Raw genomic sequence first — 15,517 nt, 5'->3', positions numbered from 1 at the left:
TGAGTAATGCAGACGACCAGTTTGACTGTGTGTGTGTGTGTGTGTGTGTGTGTGTAATGTTCCAACTCATATCACCAGCATTGCCACTTACTCCAAGCTTTTTCCTCAGTCTGTTCTGCCAGCTGAACTGCAGAGCTTTATTCCTATAGGGTCAACCCCCTTTCAATTAATTTCTTATTAGTCCTGATCCAAATAAGCTGCGGTAAGAATTTAATCCTCATAACTGGATTATGAGCTGATTGGTGCTACAAGAGAGCTGTTTGTTACTGAAACGAAGAGTTGTGTAACTTGGGATGGATGGTGAAACTGACAGCCAATCAGGGCTGCTAAGTTAATGAGCAGTTGTGTTGTTAGAATCTCTAACTCGCCTTCAGCGCAGCGGCTGCTTTCATGAGTGTCCTTGATAATAATTTTTCCAAAGAGCCAACTGATCAACACCTCCTCTTCTCTGCATGTTCGGGTTAACAAACAAGATGGAGAGAAGCAGGAAGAGAATTTGCTTGAAAGACCGCCTTTTATAAGGTTCATCCTGTGGAGTAATGGTTTCCAAACTGCGGTACAAGTACCACTGATCCTATGTAGGCTGTCTTTTCATGGCAAATGGGCTGAACTTATGCGGCAGTTTTTAGTCATGCCAGCCACTTAAAGAGCTTTTATGGTAGCCGCACACATTCATACACAAATACACAGATCATTAAGCAACTTGGCATTAAGAGCCAGCATGAGGTGGGGGAGGAAACTGGAAGGTGAGTATTCCTCCCTGTGATCCACTGAAGCTTGTTGGTGGCAGTGGATCGGACTAGTAGTCGGAAGGTAGTTGCGCATTATTGTTTGCATTGTCATAGTGTACAGTAAGGAACTATATCTTAGCTCTAGTGTACAGTAAGGAGTGTACAGTAAGGAGTGTACAGTAAGGAGCTATATCTTCAGTCTACCAAGTACCACAAATGTTGGCAGAACAAAGTAAGAGTAGAGGAGGGAGGAGAGGACGATTGTTACCAACCAGTCCAACAAACAGTTTGTGATACAACTCCAAACACAACAAATTATACCGCTGTTAAAAATGGGGCAACATGGCACAGTATTTCTAATGCGACATTAGTACTGTGTTGTATTGATTTAATGAGATACAAATCAGAAGTATGAATAAACTGTTTTTGTGCTTTGGGAATCTCTGAGTGTAATATGTAAAGAAGCCATTTTTGACTAAAAAGTCAATTATGGTATGTTTTCCAACTTTAACTGCTAAATAAAAACAGAACTTATACTACAATTACAGTATAATCTTCAACCAATTGCAAAGGGTGAATGGATATACTTATTTATATCCATTTTTTTTTCTCACTATGACATAACACAATAAGCAGCAGAAGTCAAAACACTGCCGTACCACTGTTGTAAAAAGACTTTAGAGATGGAGATTGTTTAAAAATGTGGCATTTACAGAGCTGGTGCCTGTTGGCTGGATGACAGCCAAACTGATACATTTAAGCACATTTGCAGTTCACTATATTGTGTTTACTGTTGCTATAAAGAATACACACACTTTTTTGCTGCTTCTTCCAGCTGAAGTTATATTTGTTTACTCTGCTGTCAATAAGGATTCCTGTTTCAGTGCATGAATCTCAATGACTTTTTGATGCGTTGTGGTATTTGCTCAACTAGGACGACTCCAATACATCCAACATTCGTGCCATTATGTGATGTAGAAGCTTAAGACACTCTGTCAGAGTGGTTCCTTTCTGTGTGGCATAATGTCATCCATCTCTGGGAGAAACAGGGTAAAAATAGTAAAATAGTGAGCATGTGTTCAGGTAATGCTTGCATATTTGTGTGTACCGATATCCCTGTATAATTAATCAAGGATAACTGCGAGGTCAGCAGGGGAGTGGAAAGAGGCCAAGGGTTGACATTTCGGGCTGCTGTTGGTCCAGCAGAGAGGCTGACACACCACCATCAGTGGAGCAGTGGGTTACTGTTTGGGTCCTGTCAACACTGCTTTATTCTGTCACCATCAGTAAGTGCAAATGCTGCTATTAAGCGTTAGGTAAAGAACACGCCATTGTATTTCAACAGGAAAATTGCAACTTTGATGCTTATCTGCAGACATGAAGGGTTGGAGGAATCAAGCTGGACATACCCTCCCCCCGCAGCCTACAGTCATTTTATTGAGATGATGGAGAAAGTGCCCGAGGTTTCCTCTAATTCCTCTAGTTGTATGTAGCAAAGAGTAATGTGGCACTGTTGCTCCCCTGCCTGCTACTACAATTTTTCCTCATGTACAAAAAAGCTCATTTGGGTTGTTTGAAAATATTTCTGGGCAGGAAAACTTAAATGAGAACCACCCATCACTCTTGTTAGGCTACAGCAGGTTGAAAAAAAGTAACCTATTTTATAGTTTCATACATCCAACTGGTGCATAATGTAATCAAGCCATTTATTACCCATGTACTAAAAGTGTTACATGTTAGTTTGCTTTCTTTGTATTCTTATAATTATTCAGATAAATAATCATGCAAAGACTTAAATCGCATCTGTAATACAATACAACTGCACCCACTTTGTTCCTAGTGGTTCTGCTTTCTATGAGTTCAGTTAAATTATTTTTATTTTTTGTCTGTCACAAAAAATTACACACTTTCCTAAGATGTCCTTTCAAAGCTTGAATATGAAAAAAACATGCATATCCGTTATGCTGTTTGGGACTCCACTGCTAATCTCACAAAGATTAACCTGTGGCTTCAGTTTATGAGCGCTAAAGATGGATTATTCCTGCAATCAGTGGATTATTTCCCACAGACGAGGAAACAAGATAAAAGTGGCTGAAGAATCTAAATTTAACATGACCACCAAAACCCCAGCAGGTGCACTCTGAAAATCCTTTCGTCACTGCTAGGAAAATGAAAACAGATTAAAAAGATTAACAGCAATGCTGAGAGCAGATATCAGGTTTGGTTTTAGGTTTCAGAAATAAGTAATATAGTTGTGTCCTTCTATAATTGGAAATAATTTGTTAGTGGTTTACATTGTGGTGTTTCACTCACTTATCACTTTCTCAACCTACAAATGGGAATGACTCCATAGACAAATGTGTCACTAATGTCCTCTAAGTGATTTGAAGGCCTATAAATTACAATAAATGAATAAATTAAGGAATGAATTAAGTTTCATCTTTAGCTCTGATCTTGTCTGCATCAGTGTAGTTAAAAGATAAATTATGCTGACATGAATAAACAATCCTTTATGCTAATCTTTGAAAGATGAAGGGAGAATATTACCCATTTCAGATAATAAGGTTGCTGTTCTCATGTTCTTTTTTAATATTGGCTTTTTGTTTTTACATGTGGAAAATCTCCTTTGAGCCAAATGAATTTGCTCACTGGATTATGTTATATAGGAATAAGTAATTTTGCGAAAATTTGATAAAACCCCCTTTTTTCATTTATTTTGCTTCTGGACCCTATTCGTCCCATTAAATCTTCTGAAAAATGGCAGATCAACCCCCCCTGAACTATCTCCTGCTTGTAGGTTGTATTTATTGGAGTCATAAAATCACATTTCCTTACAGAACATTATGGGCAGATAACAGAAAATTACTTTACATAATCAGCCAGCAAAGTGGTTTTAAATATACTCTTGTTATGTTGTCTAATCTTTTTTGTTAAATACCCCACAGCAGTTCAGTTCATTTGTACCTTTAAATGCTTGGGTACAACAAAATCAAAACTGCAATAGTAGGAAATTAGAATGAGGAAAAATAACTGGTGCCCATCAAAATAACAATAAATAGTGAATAGCAGTGGTAGGAGTTTCATTTCTGGAATAAATAACATCGATTGGGTCATTTTTTTTTGTAGTGCGGTTCCATAAAACTGCTTTATTTTTGACTGAATGTTATGCCATCAGAATCTCACACCAACCTATTTCTTGTGTTTTGCTTGCTGCTGGGAGTGTTATCAAACACTTGCCCCTGCAGAACACTAAGGCAAACTGTCCTCGCTTACTCATTTGCATCAGAAGACCGGCCGAGGTGAAAAAGGGTGATACCAGATTTCATCCTTCTGCGGTCCTGTAAAATTGATTACATCAGTCGATTATGTAAGCGAGGGAATGAGATGATGAGCCATCAAATTAGTTCCAGTGTAGCTCCGGGTGCCAGCATGAAGGGTGCCAGTGTTGGCTGATGAAAGCAATATTTAAAAAAGGGTGGCAAAGCGAATTAGTTTAATTAGTAAAAGCAAAACTATAATCTAAATCCTGCCGCACTGCCACAGCTCCTTTTTTCTAGACATGAAAGGGCACATGGCACTGATTAGAAGTGCTCTGAGGGTGAGCTGGATATGTATGAACCTTTTCTAAGTCTTGCATGTGGAACGAGAAGAAAGCAGCATTTCTAAGCTGACAAAAAAAAAACAAAACAACTCAGCAATTAAAGAGCTGCTTCACTTGTACACTGCAGGCAAATTTGCTCAAGTTAAACAGATTTCCAAATGCAAAACATAGATTTGATGTTGGTTTTGTATTTTTTGTTGTTGTTTTTTTAATCTCAGATTCATATTTTGACTCTGACTGTTTCATGATTGTGTTGGTAAAGCTTTATCTATACTCTCTTCTGGAGGCAAACATCTGTGCGCTGGGGTTTTACATGCTGGATGTAAACTGCATGATTATGTCCCGAATATACTACATATCGTCGTAAGCCATTTTGAAAATGAAATTCACATTTCTTGCTTTCTCATACGAGTTAGACTTTGAGTTAGTCTCATTCTAAACTACTTGTTTGCATAATAACTATATACACTATAGTTATTACACTATGGCAGCAACACAATGGAGAATAAAACGAATTGAAGTGACTTCAACTTTGAATAGTCGTTGCCAAAAACAAACTGCTGATCTACGGGGATTTTAATACCAGATCATCCCTCTGGTTTACAGAGAGTGGTCCAAAGATGAGACAATTTTCAGTGAGAAGCTCTTGTGGGGACAAAAAAAGCCTTGTTGATCTCAGAGGACAAAGATCAAACTGGCTTGAGATGATAGAAAAGAAAAAATGAGTTGATTCTACACAGTCACCAGATTTTAGTCCAGTAGAGCACCTTTAGGATGTGGTAAAACAGGATATTTGAGCCATGGACGCATATCTGACGAATCTGCAGCAGCTGCATGATGCTTTGATGTCAATATTGACCCAGAAAATATTTCTGGGACCTTGCTGAATCTGTAACATGAAGGATAAAGGCAGTTCTGATGGCAAAAAAAATGAAGAGTCTATCCTGGTACTAGCAATATGTATCTAAGAAAGTGGGCTTAGAGGATATACTTGGCCAAAAATTGGATTGACTAAAGCAGTACCCTGTTTTTGTTTGTTTGTTTTTTAAGTGGCTTTTGTTAAAATGGGTAAACTGAACCATCCTGTGGTTCTTGGAAGATGTGTCAAACACTGACAGATATATAGAAACTGTTTTAGCTGAAGCCTTTAGACCTCCTCCTGTACTACTGGACGATCTGGTTCTTTGCCGGAGCGAGGCTGTTAAAATTTGTGAAGAGCTTCCATTATCTCCAGAGGAGTGAAGGAGAGGAACACGTTGCATCTGCTCTCAGCTTTCTGGTGCAGAATGATAAATGATCCGACAGCCTTCACAATCGCAGGAAAAGCAAGGCTGGCGAAAAATCCTGCTGCCGAGTCCGTAAAAGGCATTGGCTGATTAATGACTGTATGTTGGACTAATAACTTCACTCAGTGTTTGTTTACTGTTACATAATTGCCTACATACAGCACTGACAGTGGCTGACAACTCCGAACCTGCTGAGACAATTAGAGTCCTCCTTTTGTTTGGCGTTTGTGTGAACAGGGAGTCAGTTTGAGACCTCCAGTGTTTTAGATTGCAGCTGTCTAATTACATAAATAATATTCCAGAGTAATCTCCATCTCCCTGTTCGTATAGGACGGCACTTTTTTAGTAAATAGAAAATGTAAAAACTAAAGACACGCTCTATAGAGGGAACGTACTGTGCCTCCAGAAAATATCCACACGCCTTTCCATTTCCTTACATTATAGTCTCATTCTAAAATAAATTTGAGGAGTTTCTGTTTCTCTCAGAGATCTACATAATGGCAAAGTTAAAACATGTTTCACACATATCTCCACATTTGTTAGTATCTTACTTTCTAAACAGTCAAATCCCTGACTTCATATTTTGTTGAACCACTATTGACAGCAAATACAGCCTCTGGTATTCCTGCTTTTGTGTCTGTGAGCTTTGTTTTGGTATTTTCCCCATTTTCTTCTCTGTGGATCCTCTCAAACTCAGTCAGCTTGAATGAGCAGTGTTGCTTTCACTCATTTAGAGGACTTCTCAGAGATGTACAATTGGATTTGAGTAATCTCTGACTGGACCACCAAAGGAAATTCACAGACTGCTTTGAAGTCACTCCTTTCTTATTTTGGCTCTGTTTATTGGGTCAACGTTAGGCTTAGAGAAGTTGGACTGGATGGATGGACGGAAACAGAGAAAGACAGACAGATAGATAAATAGAGATTTTTTAAATAAAAGCCAGGGAACTTTTCTTGTAATCATCTCATCTCAGATTTGTTTTGGCAAAATTCAAGCAAGGCACTATTAGAGTTCTGCCTGTACATACCCTGAAAAGACAAAGAACTGAGTTTCATCTTCCAAGGGGTCAAGAATAAAATTACATAAAACTGTCCTTGGTGGCCTTGTTTGGGAAGTGCTTGCAGCTTATTTTTCCCAGCATGTTTTCGGGGCAGGAATTTTTTTTATGCATGGTGTCTGAGAAATGTGATTCTGGTGTGCCTATGTTGGGAAAGGACGTCCAGAGACTTCTATAAATCAGAAACGTTTGTTCTTGTAAAGTATCACGTCTTTGCCAGAAAGAACTATGTTCTTGTACTGGCAGCCATGGAGGAGAGAAAACATTTTAATGTTTTTGCTGAGAATGTATTGGCCTTAATGGACCGTTCTGTTCTCGCTTTACTCAGTTTGATCAGATCCCAAGAGGATCCTTGTCGTTCCAAGCTTCAGTTTGTGAATAATGGTGACTGCTGCAAACCCTTTCTAGATTTGTTTCTTTCCCAAACATAATTTGGCTTCTGAATTCCCTTTATTGCTTCGAGACCTTGTATAGACTAGTGTGCTTCATTTCAAATCAGTCCATTCAGTTGAATTTACAACAGCTGGACTCCAGTCAAGATACAGAAACATCTTAGGGCTGATCAGTGGAGATCAGATACACCTGGACTCTGTTTTGAGTGTCAAAACAAGAGGTCTGATCACTCATCTATCTTTTACATTTAAATATTTGTATTGTTTAAAGATAAACAAAACCTGCAGTCATATTGTCATTATTCCCTGATTATTGCAGAATTCTTAAAAAGAAAAGAAAAAAAAAAAACCCAACCATATTCAGAAGAAGAAAAGAAATGTGAATACTTATTGCGCTGCACAAAGAGAATAAATATTAGTTTGGCATTACTTTTTCATGGTGTTTACTGGTTCTGTTCTGCATGTTAAGAGTTAATAAAGCCGCGGTCCAGCTCTGTGCTTCAGCTGAGCACCTTCTCTCATGTCAGCTTTTACATAAATAAGAGCTTTTCCTCTCCATCATTCGCTCTCCTTCTCTTTCTCTTATGCACACCCACACAGAGCCTGTCAGAGGCACATGAGGATGGGTGGAGGAAGGAGAGAGGTGGGTGAAGCATGACACGTGAAAAAAGGAGCAGCGTTGCTCTTAACACTGAATCCGCAGCCCTTTATCTGTTGTTTCGCAGTATTTCTTGTTCTGTCCCTCTCTTTCTCACAAAAACCATATGTTTCCAAGTGTAATCCCTCTCTGAGGAATTCTAGCTATTGTGAATTTTTTTCTCCTCTCTTTGCTCTGAAAATTACATTATACTTGTGAATATCTGCCCTCTCCTGGCAAAGAGATTTTGAATAATCTCATTTAATTCGTGTGTAAATGAGGGCTCCGCTAATTGGTCTGAATGGAAGGAGATGAAAGTGACGGTAAAAATATCAGGTTCAGTGACAATTTGGGCTCTGTGAGCCGTAAAAAAAAAAAAAAAAGGTTACAGCAGGTACATTATCCTTTGTTTAACCCGGTCCTTGTACATGCTAGGAGAAAAGCTCAGAAGAAAATTTTTCTCAGCAGAGATGATGGCTAGAAATATTACTTAGAGCTATTACTTTCAGGTTTGTTTCTTTGCTTGTACTTTCGTGTTACATCAATAAAGTCACACATTTCTGCAGATACTCGTGGATGGCTGTTCAAGACTTTGCACACCAATTGGTTGCCATGGTAGCTCGCAGGGTTTGTTTTTTTCTTCAGCTGACCCACAGTTAGATGGTTAGATGGCTGCTGCCTCACTAAAAACACTTCAGATGAGCTGTCTCCTCATCCATGTAAAAGTCGCTGCACCTGACTGAAATTGCTTTTATCAGTGTCAGATGTATGGAAATAAAATTGGATTTTTCTCAAATTGAATGCATCTTTAAAGGTATCAGGCACTTTTTGTAGAGTGGCCAAAAAGAGATTTCTTTTTTTAATTTCTAATTTTAACAATGAGACGCTTTACTGAAACTGGTTCTTTCCTTTGTAAGTACAAAGTCAATTTCAAGTCACATAATTATGATGTGTAGTCAAGGTTCTCAGGAACCTCAAGTCTAGGTTATTACAAACTTACTCACAGCCCTTCTTCTTTTTAAAATTTTACACAATCACAAATTATAATATTTTTCATTAGATTGTATGATAGCCCAAAACCCAGTAGTGCATAACTGTGAAATAAAAGGAACATGATAAATCATTTTTATGTACGATATTCTTGCTTAAATCTGTCAATAACTGAGACACAAAAAAGTAAACAAAAAGGTAAGATTGCATAAAATGTATAGTATATGTGCAGTAGAGCAATTCAAAAACAGGGCTTATGCAATTTATAAATTAAGAGGCGTAAGTGTTAGTGTTTATATGTATATTTGAGTATGTTTCATACACCTTTTAATATAGTGCCATTAATTTGTAAGAGATGAGCCCTGAACTGACCCATTAAAACATTGATGTTTGATCCCAAGTTACTGTTCATTTTATAATAAAATGCATGTATAAAAGAAAAAGGTTCTAGTATCAGTTTTCTGATTGTTATGCTAATGTTAAACTAGTCTGTGCAGGTAGGATATTTTAGTACCTTTAACAATCTATTTTTTCTGCAATCATCTTCTCCAATATGAGCCCTGCAGGCAACATTTATTAAAAGATTATGTTTTTTAAGACCTCTAGTTTGTTTTAACTAGTTTGACAAACCACTATGAAGAGTCAAAATTACACTATATTAGAGGAAACACAAACAGCTTTTTGATCTTGATGTGATCAACAATGTTCTACTTTTACAATATAAAAGCTTTAATTTATCAGCAATCGTTACCTTCTGACTGCTTCAAGAATTGGTTAGTTTCTCAGAGGGAAACAAGTTTAGTTGTTTGCATTCTACAACTTGGCCACTAGATGTCACTAAATCCCACATGTTCCTCCTTTAACAAACAAAAGTGTCAGTTTCACATTTTCTCTTTTTCTGCTTCATTGTCTCCTCTGCTTTCTTTCTCGCCTGATACCCAGAGATTAATATGAGTGTAACGCCTTAAAAAATGGCTTAGTTAGAGAAGAGGAGAGGGGTGAAGTCCCACTGTGTTGAAATCTTCTTGGCAGCTGTGACATATAAAAAGGCCGTGACGCATCATTTCATGCTTTAAATGAAATTAAAAGTACATAAATAAGTTGTCACCATTAGCGTTACTGCACATCTGACAGATCATAAAATACAGCAGTAGGCTGGCAATGCAGCTGTGCCTCTTGTCAGGTCTATTTGATGCTGTCTCATTTTGTTAAATGCCTGCTGTTCCTTCTTATGATCTCTCGTCGTGCATCTTCTTGCCTTCTTTCACCTGTACTAAGGAGGATGGCAGAAGAGGAGGTGACAGTAAAAGATCATGTCATGGTCAGAGTGCAAATCCAAATTAAACACGACTGATTTTGTGCACTAAACCAATAAACATGAACAGAAATATAGAGCCTGACACTAACTTCTAAATGCTATCAAAGTTTACTTTAGTCCTTTGAGAATCCATTGCTGTATCGATTGAGTTGCTCATCATGTTCATAGAGGTTTGACGTTGAGTAAAATCTGTGGGGGATGGTGTGTTATAGTTGTAAGTTACAAGTTGTGAGAAGCATTCAGATTTTATGCACCACAAATCTGGAACAAACTTTCAGAAATGTCAGAGATACTGAGGCACTAAGTTCCTTTAAATCAAGACTAAAACCTCATTGCTTTTGAGATGCCTTTGATTAATAATGACTGGAACATTGATTCATTTTAGTCTTCAATCAATGTTTGATAATGATTACTCTTGATTTGACGATGGTATTTACCATCTACCTTTTTGCTGAAATGTGTTACACAAACATCCTTGACTTGATTTGACTATACACTTCAACAATGTAACCATTTTCCTTAGAATTTTTTTTATTTTTTAACCTCTGTTAGTGTTGCGGACGTCCAAAGGGGAGTCCAAAACCAAGAAGTTTATGTAGGTTACGTTCACTGAAACTGAGAGGGTCCTCTTCCTTTAGAGGTCTTGCTGTTTCAATGTCACTGTACTTGGAATACACATGCTGTTGTCCATCTCAAATGCAGATTTAAATGAAATCAAAACAATACTCCATTTTTTTTGAGTGAAAGAAAACACTGAAAATTACTGATTTTGAACATGAGTGGCTGGATTTAAACATATAGAGTGGATGAATATAGATTAATCCACACAGAGGTGGATGAATCAAAAATATTAGGAATATTCAACAAGAAAAAAAAAAATCAACAACCTTCCATCACAGAACTTCAGCCTTGGTTCAGGATCCTCCTAGAAAGTACTCCTTCCCTAGTGGTGCAGCCTCTGGGGTAACTTTTCAACCCTAGTTATCTGATTTGCTTTTAGTTCCTGCTGTAGAAGCAACAAAGGGAGAAAGTCCAAGAAAAGTAACAGAATCCTGCAAAAGGTGACTCAATTGAAAACCCTAAAGTCTAAAGCTTTCCATTTCATTAGATCTCATAAAGTGATTTTATTAACTTGTGTGAGCTAATGTAAAACTGTACTGATAAGTCATGAAATCACTGGCTGCTGTCCAGCTTTGTCAGTTTCTGTATAAACCTTTTTTTCCCCCTGAAATATAAAACTGTAGTTACTTTCATACACCGAACTAAAGCAAACAGGAAACCAAACAACATCTCACTCCAACTCCATGAGCAACACCGTAAATAAACCTTTACAAGTGCAATATTGTTCTTTTCCCCTCAGTGTTATAATCCATCTGTCAAAAAAAAAAAAATGTCCCAAAATTAGCCCCCTCCAGGAAGTAGAACTTCACAACTTGCCTCCCCCTGCGTGAGTTGCTGGGTAAGAACAGAGGAGTGTGTTTGTGACAAACCGGTTGTGCTTGCGAGTGTGTATTACGTCAAAAAGTCACACTCATCAGCGGCCTTCTGTACAATGTGACTGTTCAGTCAAAAGTTTGAGTGTGAGGATGACACGTTGCTTTGGAGCTGCCGGGCACGGAAGCTGTCTCTGTTTAACAATGCACAGCGGAGACTTACAGTACATCTTAATAGGCGGAGTGCAAGGGGACCATTAATCTGAGCACTGGTGCAAACAGTGATGTTGTCATCTCCTCAAAGTGTTTGCAGAGAACATGCCACAGCCTTCTCTGTGAATTTGCTATGGCTATGCAACAGAGAAACAGGATGAACATTGCATTCATTTCAATCCATTAACCTCCCTACACTTGGATTTTGTTTGGAGTTTCATTAAATCCAGATTAATGGAAGCATTAAAGTGTTTTGCTGGCGGCACACTAGTGTCACAAAGTATAACTCATCTTTTTATTATTACAGACTTTTGTTGGCTTGGACAGTGTATGCTAAAAACTGTCTTTGTGACTTGAAGTTAGAGTGAGAAGATCATTTCTGAAGTTCAAAGCACAATTGTGAGATCTTAGCTGTAGCTTCACAACCCAGCTGAGTTCCTCTGTAAATAAATATTAAAATCTCACCCAAAATATTGAATAAACCTTGCTTCACAATTCCTTCAAAGCAACATATTTCCTGCCACTTTTTTTCCCCTTTCATATAACATTCCATTAATAGGTTTGGGGATGTATACTCCATCAACAACCAGTTTTTGCTAAGCCTACAGTCACTGTCTGTTGAATGTCAGCATTTTCTCCATGATCATGTTGGCCATAACCAACCATTTCTCCATTAACAATTGTTTGTAGTTATGCAATGTTTCCAGAAACAGAATTGTGGGTATTTATTAGCTGTGATTGATCAATCTACCCATCCATTAATTCTTCCATTTCAACAAGCATATAATCAGATGTAACCAATACAACTAAGATAGATCTAAATTCTGTTATGTTTAATTTAATTCAGTCCTACTTCAGTGCGGTCAAACTTATATTTAAATGCAATTTTCTTGAAATTATAATAATCAAAGAAGCACAGTAGATTGAATGAGATATTTTACTGTGCAGTAACCTTCTTCCCTAGAAAGCACGTGGAGACAGTGGAAAGAAACAACCTTTTCTTAACAGGAAGCAAGAAGTTATAAAGGAAAATTAGTTTGAACTTCCAATTTAACAATCCCATTTGTACTATCGGTTTTTGTTAGAGTTTATTATTTTCCAAGGATAGTTCTTTGTTTTCTGGTAGTGATAAATGATACAATAAATGTAGATAAATATAATTTCTAAGAGCTCAGATAATAAATTAGGTGAAAGATCGTTATAGTAGCTTCTAGAAGTTACTAGAAGTTGCTTCTAGTAACTTCAAGCTAGATGAGCTTGTGATAGAGATTAAGAGAAAAGGGGCTGAGAATCTGTTGGCCTCAGAAGCACACCATAATGCAAAACAAATGCCATTTTCACCCTGATATTGTCAGTGCCAGAGTGTAATTAGTACTTGATTTCAGGCTTTCCAGTATTGTACCCCTGATCTCATTCCTTGCCATCACAGTAAGTCATGTTTGAACTGATGTCTACTCACTCAGTCTCTGTGCACTAATGACAAAGAGCCTCAGGCCAGGCTAGACGCTCAAGGTTACTCCCCTGCGATCCGTCTTCACAAAGAAATCAGCAACCCTCATCTTAGAGAAATAAAGAAAATCTAGATCTGCTGGGATAGAGGCTGACTCACTGGCTCAGTCTGTTCAGATGTCTTCTGTTTCTTGGCCACAGCCTAAGCCGCTCCCCCCCAAGCCCTCCTACAAGCCCCCACTCTGATTTCTAATCTTTAGGAAATAGTATTATTGCCTGAAACTATAACAGAGAAGAGCTGTCTGCTAGTTTTGAGAGAAATCCTTTTGATTCGCGGATGTCAGGCCCTGTTCACAGTTTCTCACCTGCCATCATCTGCTGTTGTTTCAGTCAGTGAACTGCAAAGACCTCGATACGTGACCTGCAGACATAACAAAGGCCTCGTCTGCTGCTGTGTTTTCTGCACTGACATGCCTGATCGCGCTCTCCGATGACATCCAACAACCTGAAGTTAAACGATCTCTTTCAAATGTTAAGTCATATATAATTCTGATGATGCTACGTTTTCATTCCAATGATCTTCTAATACCTATCCACTCAGCGGCTATTAAATTAACAACCAACAGGATGTAAACAAGACTCAATCTCGTCTTCGATCTTGGTTCGCTAAATATTCCTGCTGCCTGGAAAATGACTTGCATGTCGTTTTCATACTTTGGTGGTGGAGGCGATGCCTATTCCTGTTAATTATTCATAAGTCAGTAATGTGTGCATCTGTTCTCCTCTCAGACAGAAAGAAGGAGGAGGAGAAAAGCAAACTGATCATCTAAAGATAAATTGGATTGTGCTGCAAGTTTTAGGGTTATATTTTGGGGTGATATGCGCCTTTTTTTGTGGGAGCTCAATGGAAACCAGGGAGATGTTACTCCTTATCTGTGTTGGAGAGCTTAAAATATATTTCCAAATAAGAATCCAGATTGAATCATGCCCTTTTTGACTGCATGTGTTTTTATCTGGGACCTGCCATTGTGATTCTGATCTCAAGGGTGCAGAGAGAAGCATTTTTAAGGTAAATTTTCAACCTAAAGGGCTTTGAGCTGAAAAGGTGTATTTCTTTGAATCTTAAGCGATCACTATGGTAACACATGGTGAACACCTAATCTGTTTCAGCTGAGAAAAAGAAATCTGCAACCTTTCCAATGATTCTTTTCCTGATGATATCCATATATTCATTCTCGCTGAATATATTATGTCTGCAGGTTAATTATGGCACCAACTGAAGCCGACTTACAGGCTATAACACAATCAGAATGTTTCATGTTGCCACGGAATCACAGATTGTCCACATTTAGTGAGGGAGGCAGAAATGGCATAGTGAATGACAAGGCTTTTTTCATTTGATCCTTTTCCACATAGAAGTGTATTTTTACCACAGTCTGCAACATCTTAAGCCTTTTGTTTACTTAAAAACCAAAAAATCAATTATCACAGCATTACAGTCCCCAAATCTGGCGTTTGTATAAGAGTGACAAGAAAAAATGCCTCTGTTGAAAAAAGTTCTGTCCGCGAATTGCCAGAACCTTTATTTGTTTTTATTTTAGAAAATGAATCCAGCAACTCATCCTGAACACGCTTTTTCACCCATGAAACATGGACGGGAAAAATAACATTGTGCTGATGCTTCGGCACAGACAGGAGGACCGGTCAGAGCTGATGGATAGATAGATAGAAGGAGCTAGACGCAGCATAATAATAGAAGAGAAACTAATAGTTGTTAAACAAGACATGAGACTGAGATAAAGGTTCACCTTCAAGTCGGAGAAAGACTCTAAACAAACAACCAGAGCTACGTGATGGCTTAGATCGCAGCATATTTATTTGTTTGAAATAACTCAGAGTTCAGAGTTAAATACAACAATATGTTGCGAGACTTATAAATTACTGTTCAGAAATGCAAAGATGAATCAAATAACCTCTCAGTTTTTTGTATGCAAAGTTTGTAGAAATATACTATAAACAACCAGGGGTCAGAATACAAATACATCTTTCCAGCTTTTGCATTGTAAAACTTTTCATTTCATAGTTATGACTTTTGCTTTTGTTTGTAGCATAAAACCCTTAAATTAGACGTAAACGTATGAAATTGTCACATTACAGGAAAGAGTTAAAGGGATGTAAATACTTTCGATGAAAAACCAAACAAAAGGAAACATTAGAAAACATATGCCTAAACTAAATGAAGTTATTTCCTAATAAATGTAGAAATTTTCAACTTTACGTTTCACAATTATGTCCCTACCACCACAGATACTAGCAGAAGAGATAAAGTCAGTCACAAATGACGAGAGAAGTGAAGTTAGGAGCCTTTTTTTCTGAAAGGAAACATTTTAGAGCTATCACTTTAAAACA

At 37.8% G+C, this 15,517-nt stretch overlaps 1 protein-coding gene across 1 annotated transcript in view; it reads left to right on the top strand.

The window, feature by feature from the left end:
- LOC103145047 (prickle-like protein 2) overlaps window positions 1-15,517 on the top strand; it is a 48,508-nt gene that overhangs the window by 18,149 nt on the left and 14,842 nt on the right. The window lies entirely within an intron of this gene.

The sequence above is a fragment of the Poecilia formosa genome, unplaced genomic scaffold, assembly GCF_000485575.1.
Source record: "Poecilia formosa unplaced genomic scaffold, Poecilia_formosa-5.1.2 Scaffold135, whole genome shotgun sequence".
NCBI classification, from domain to species: domain Eukaryota; kingdom Metazoa; phylum Chordata; class Actinopteri; order Cyprinodontiformes; family Poeciliidae; genus Poecilia; species Poecilia formosa.
This window is presented reverse-complemented; position numbering and strand designations above follow the sequence as displayed.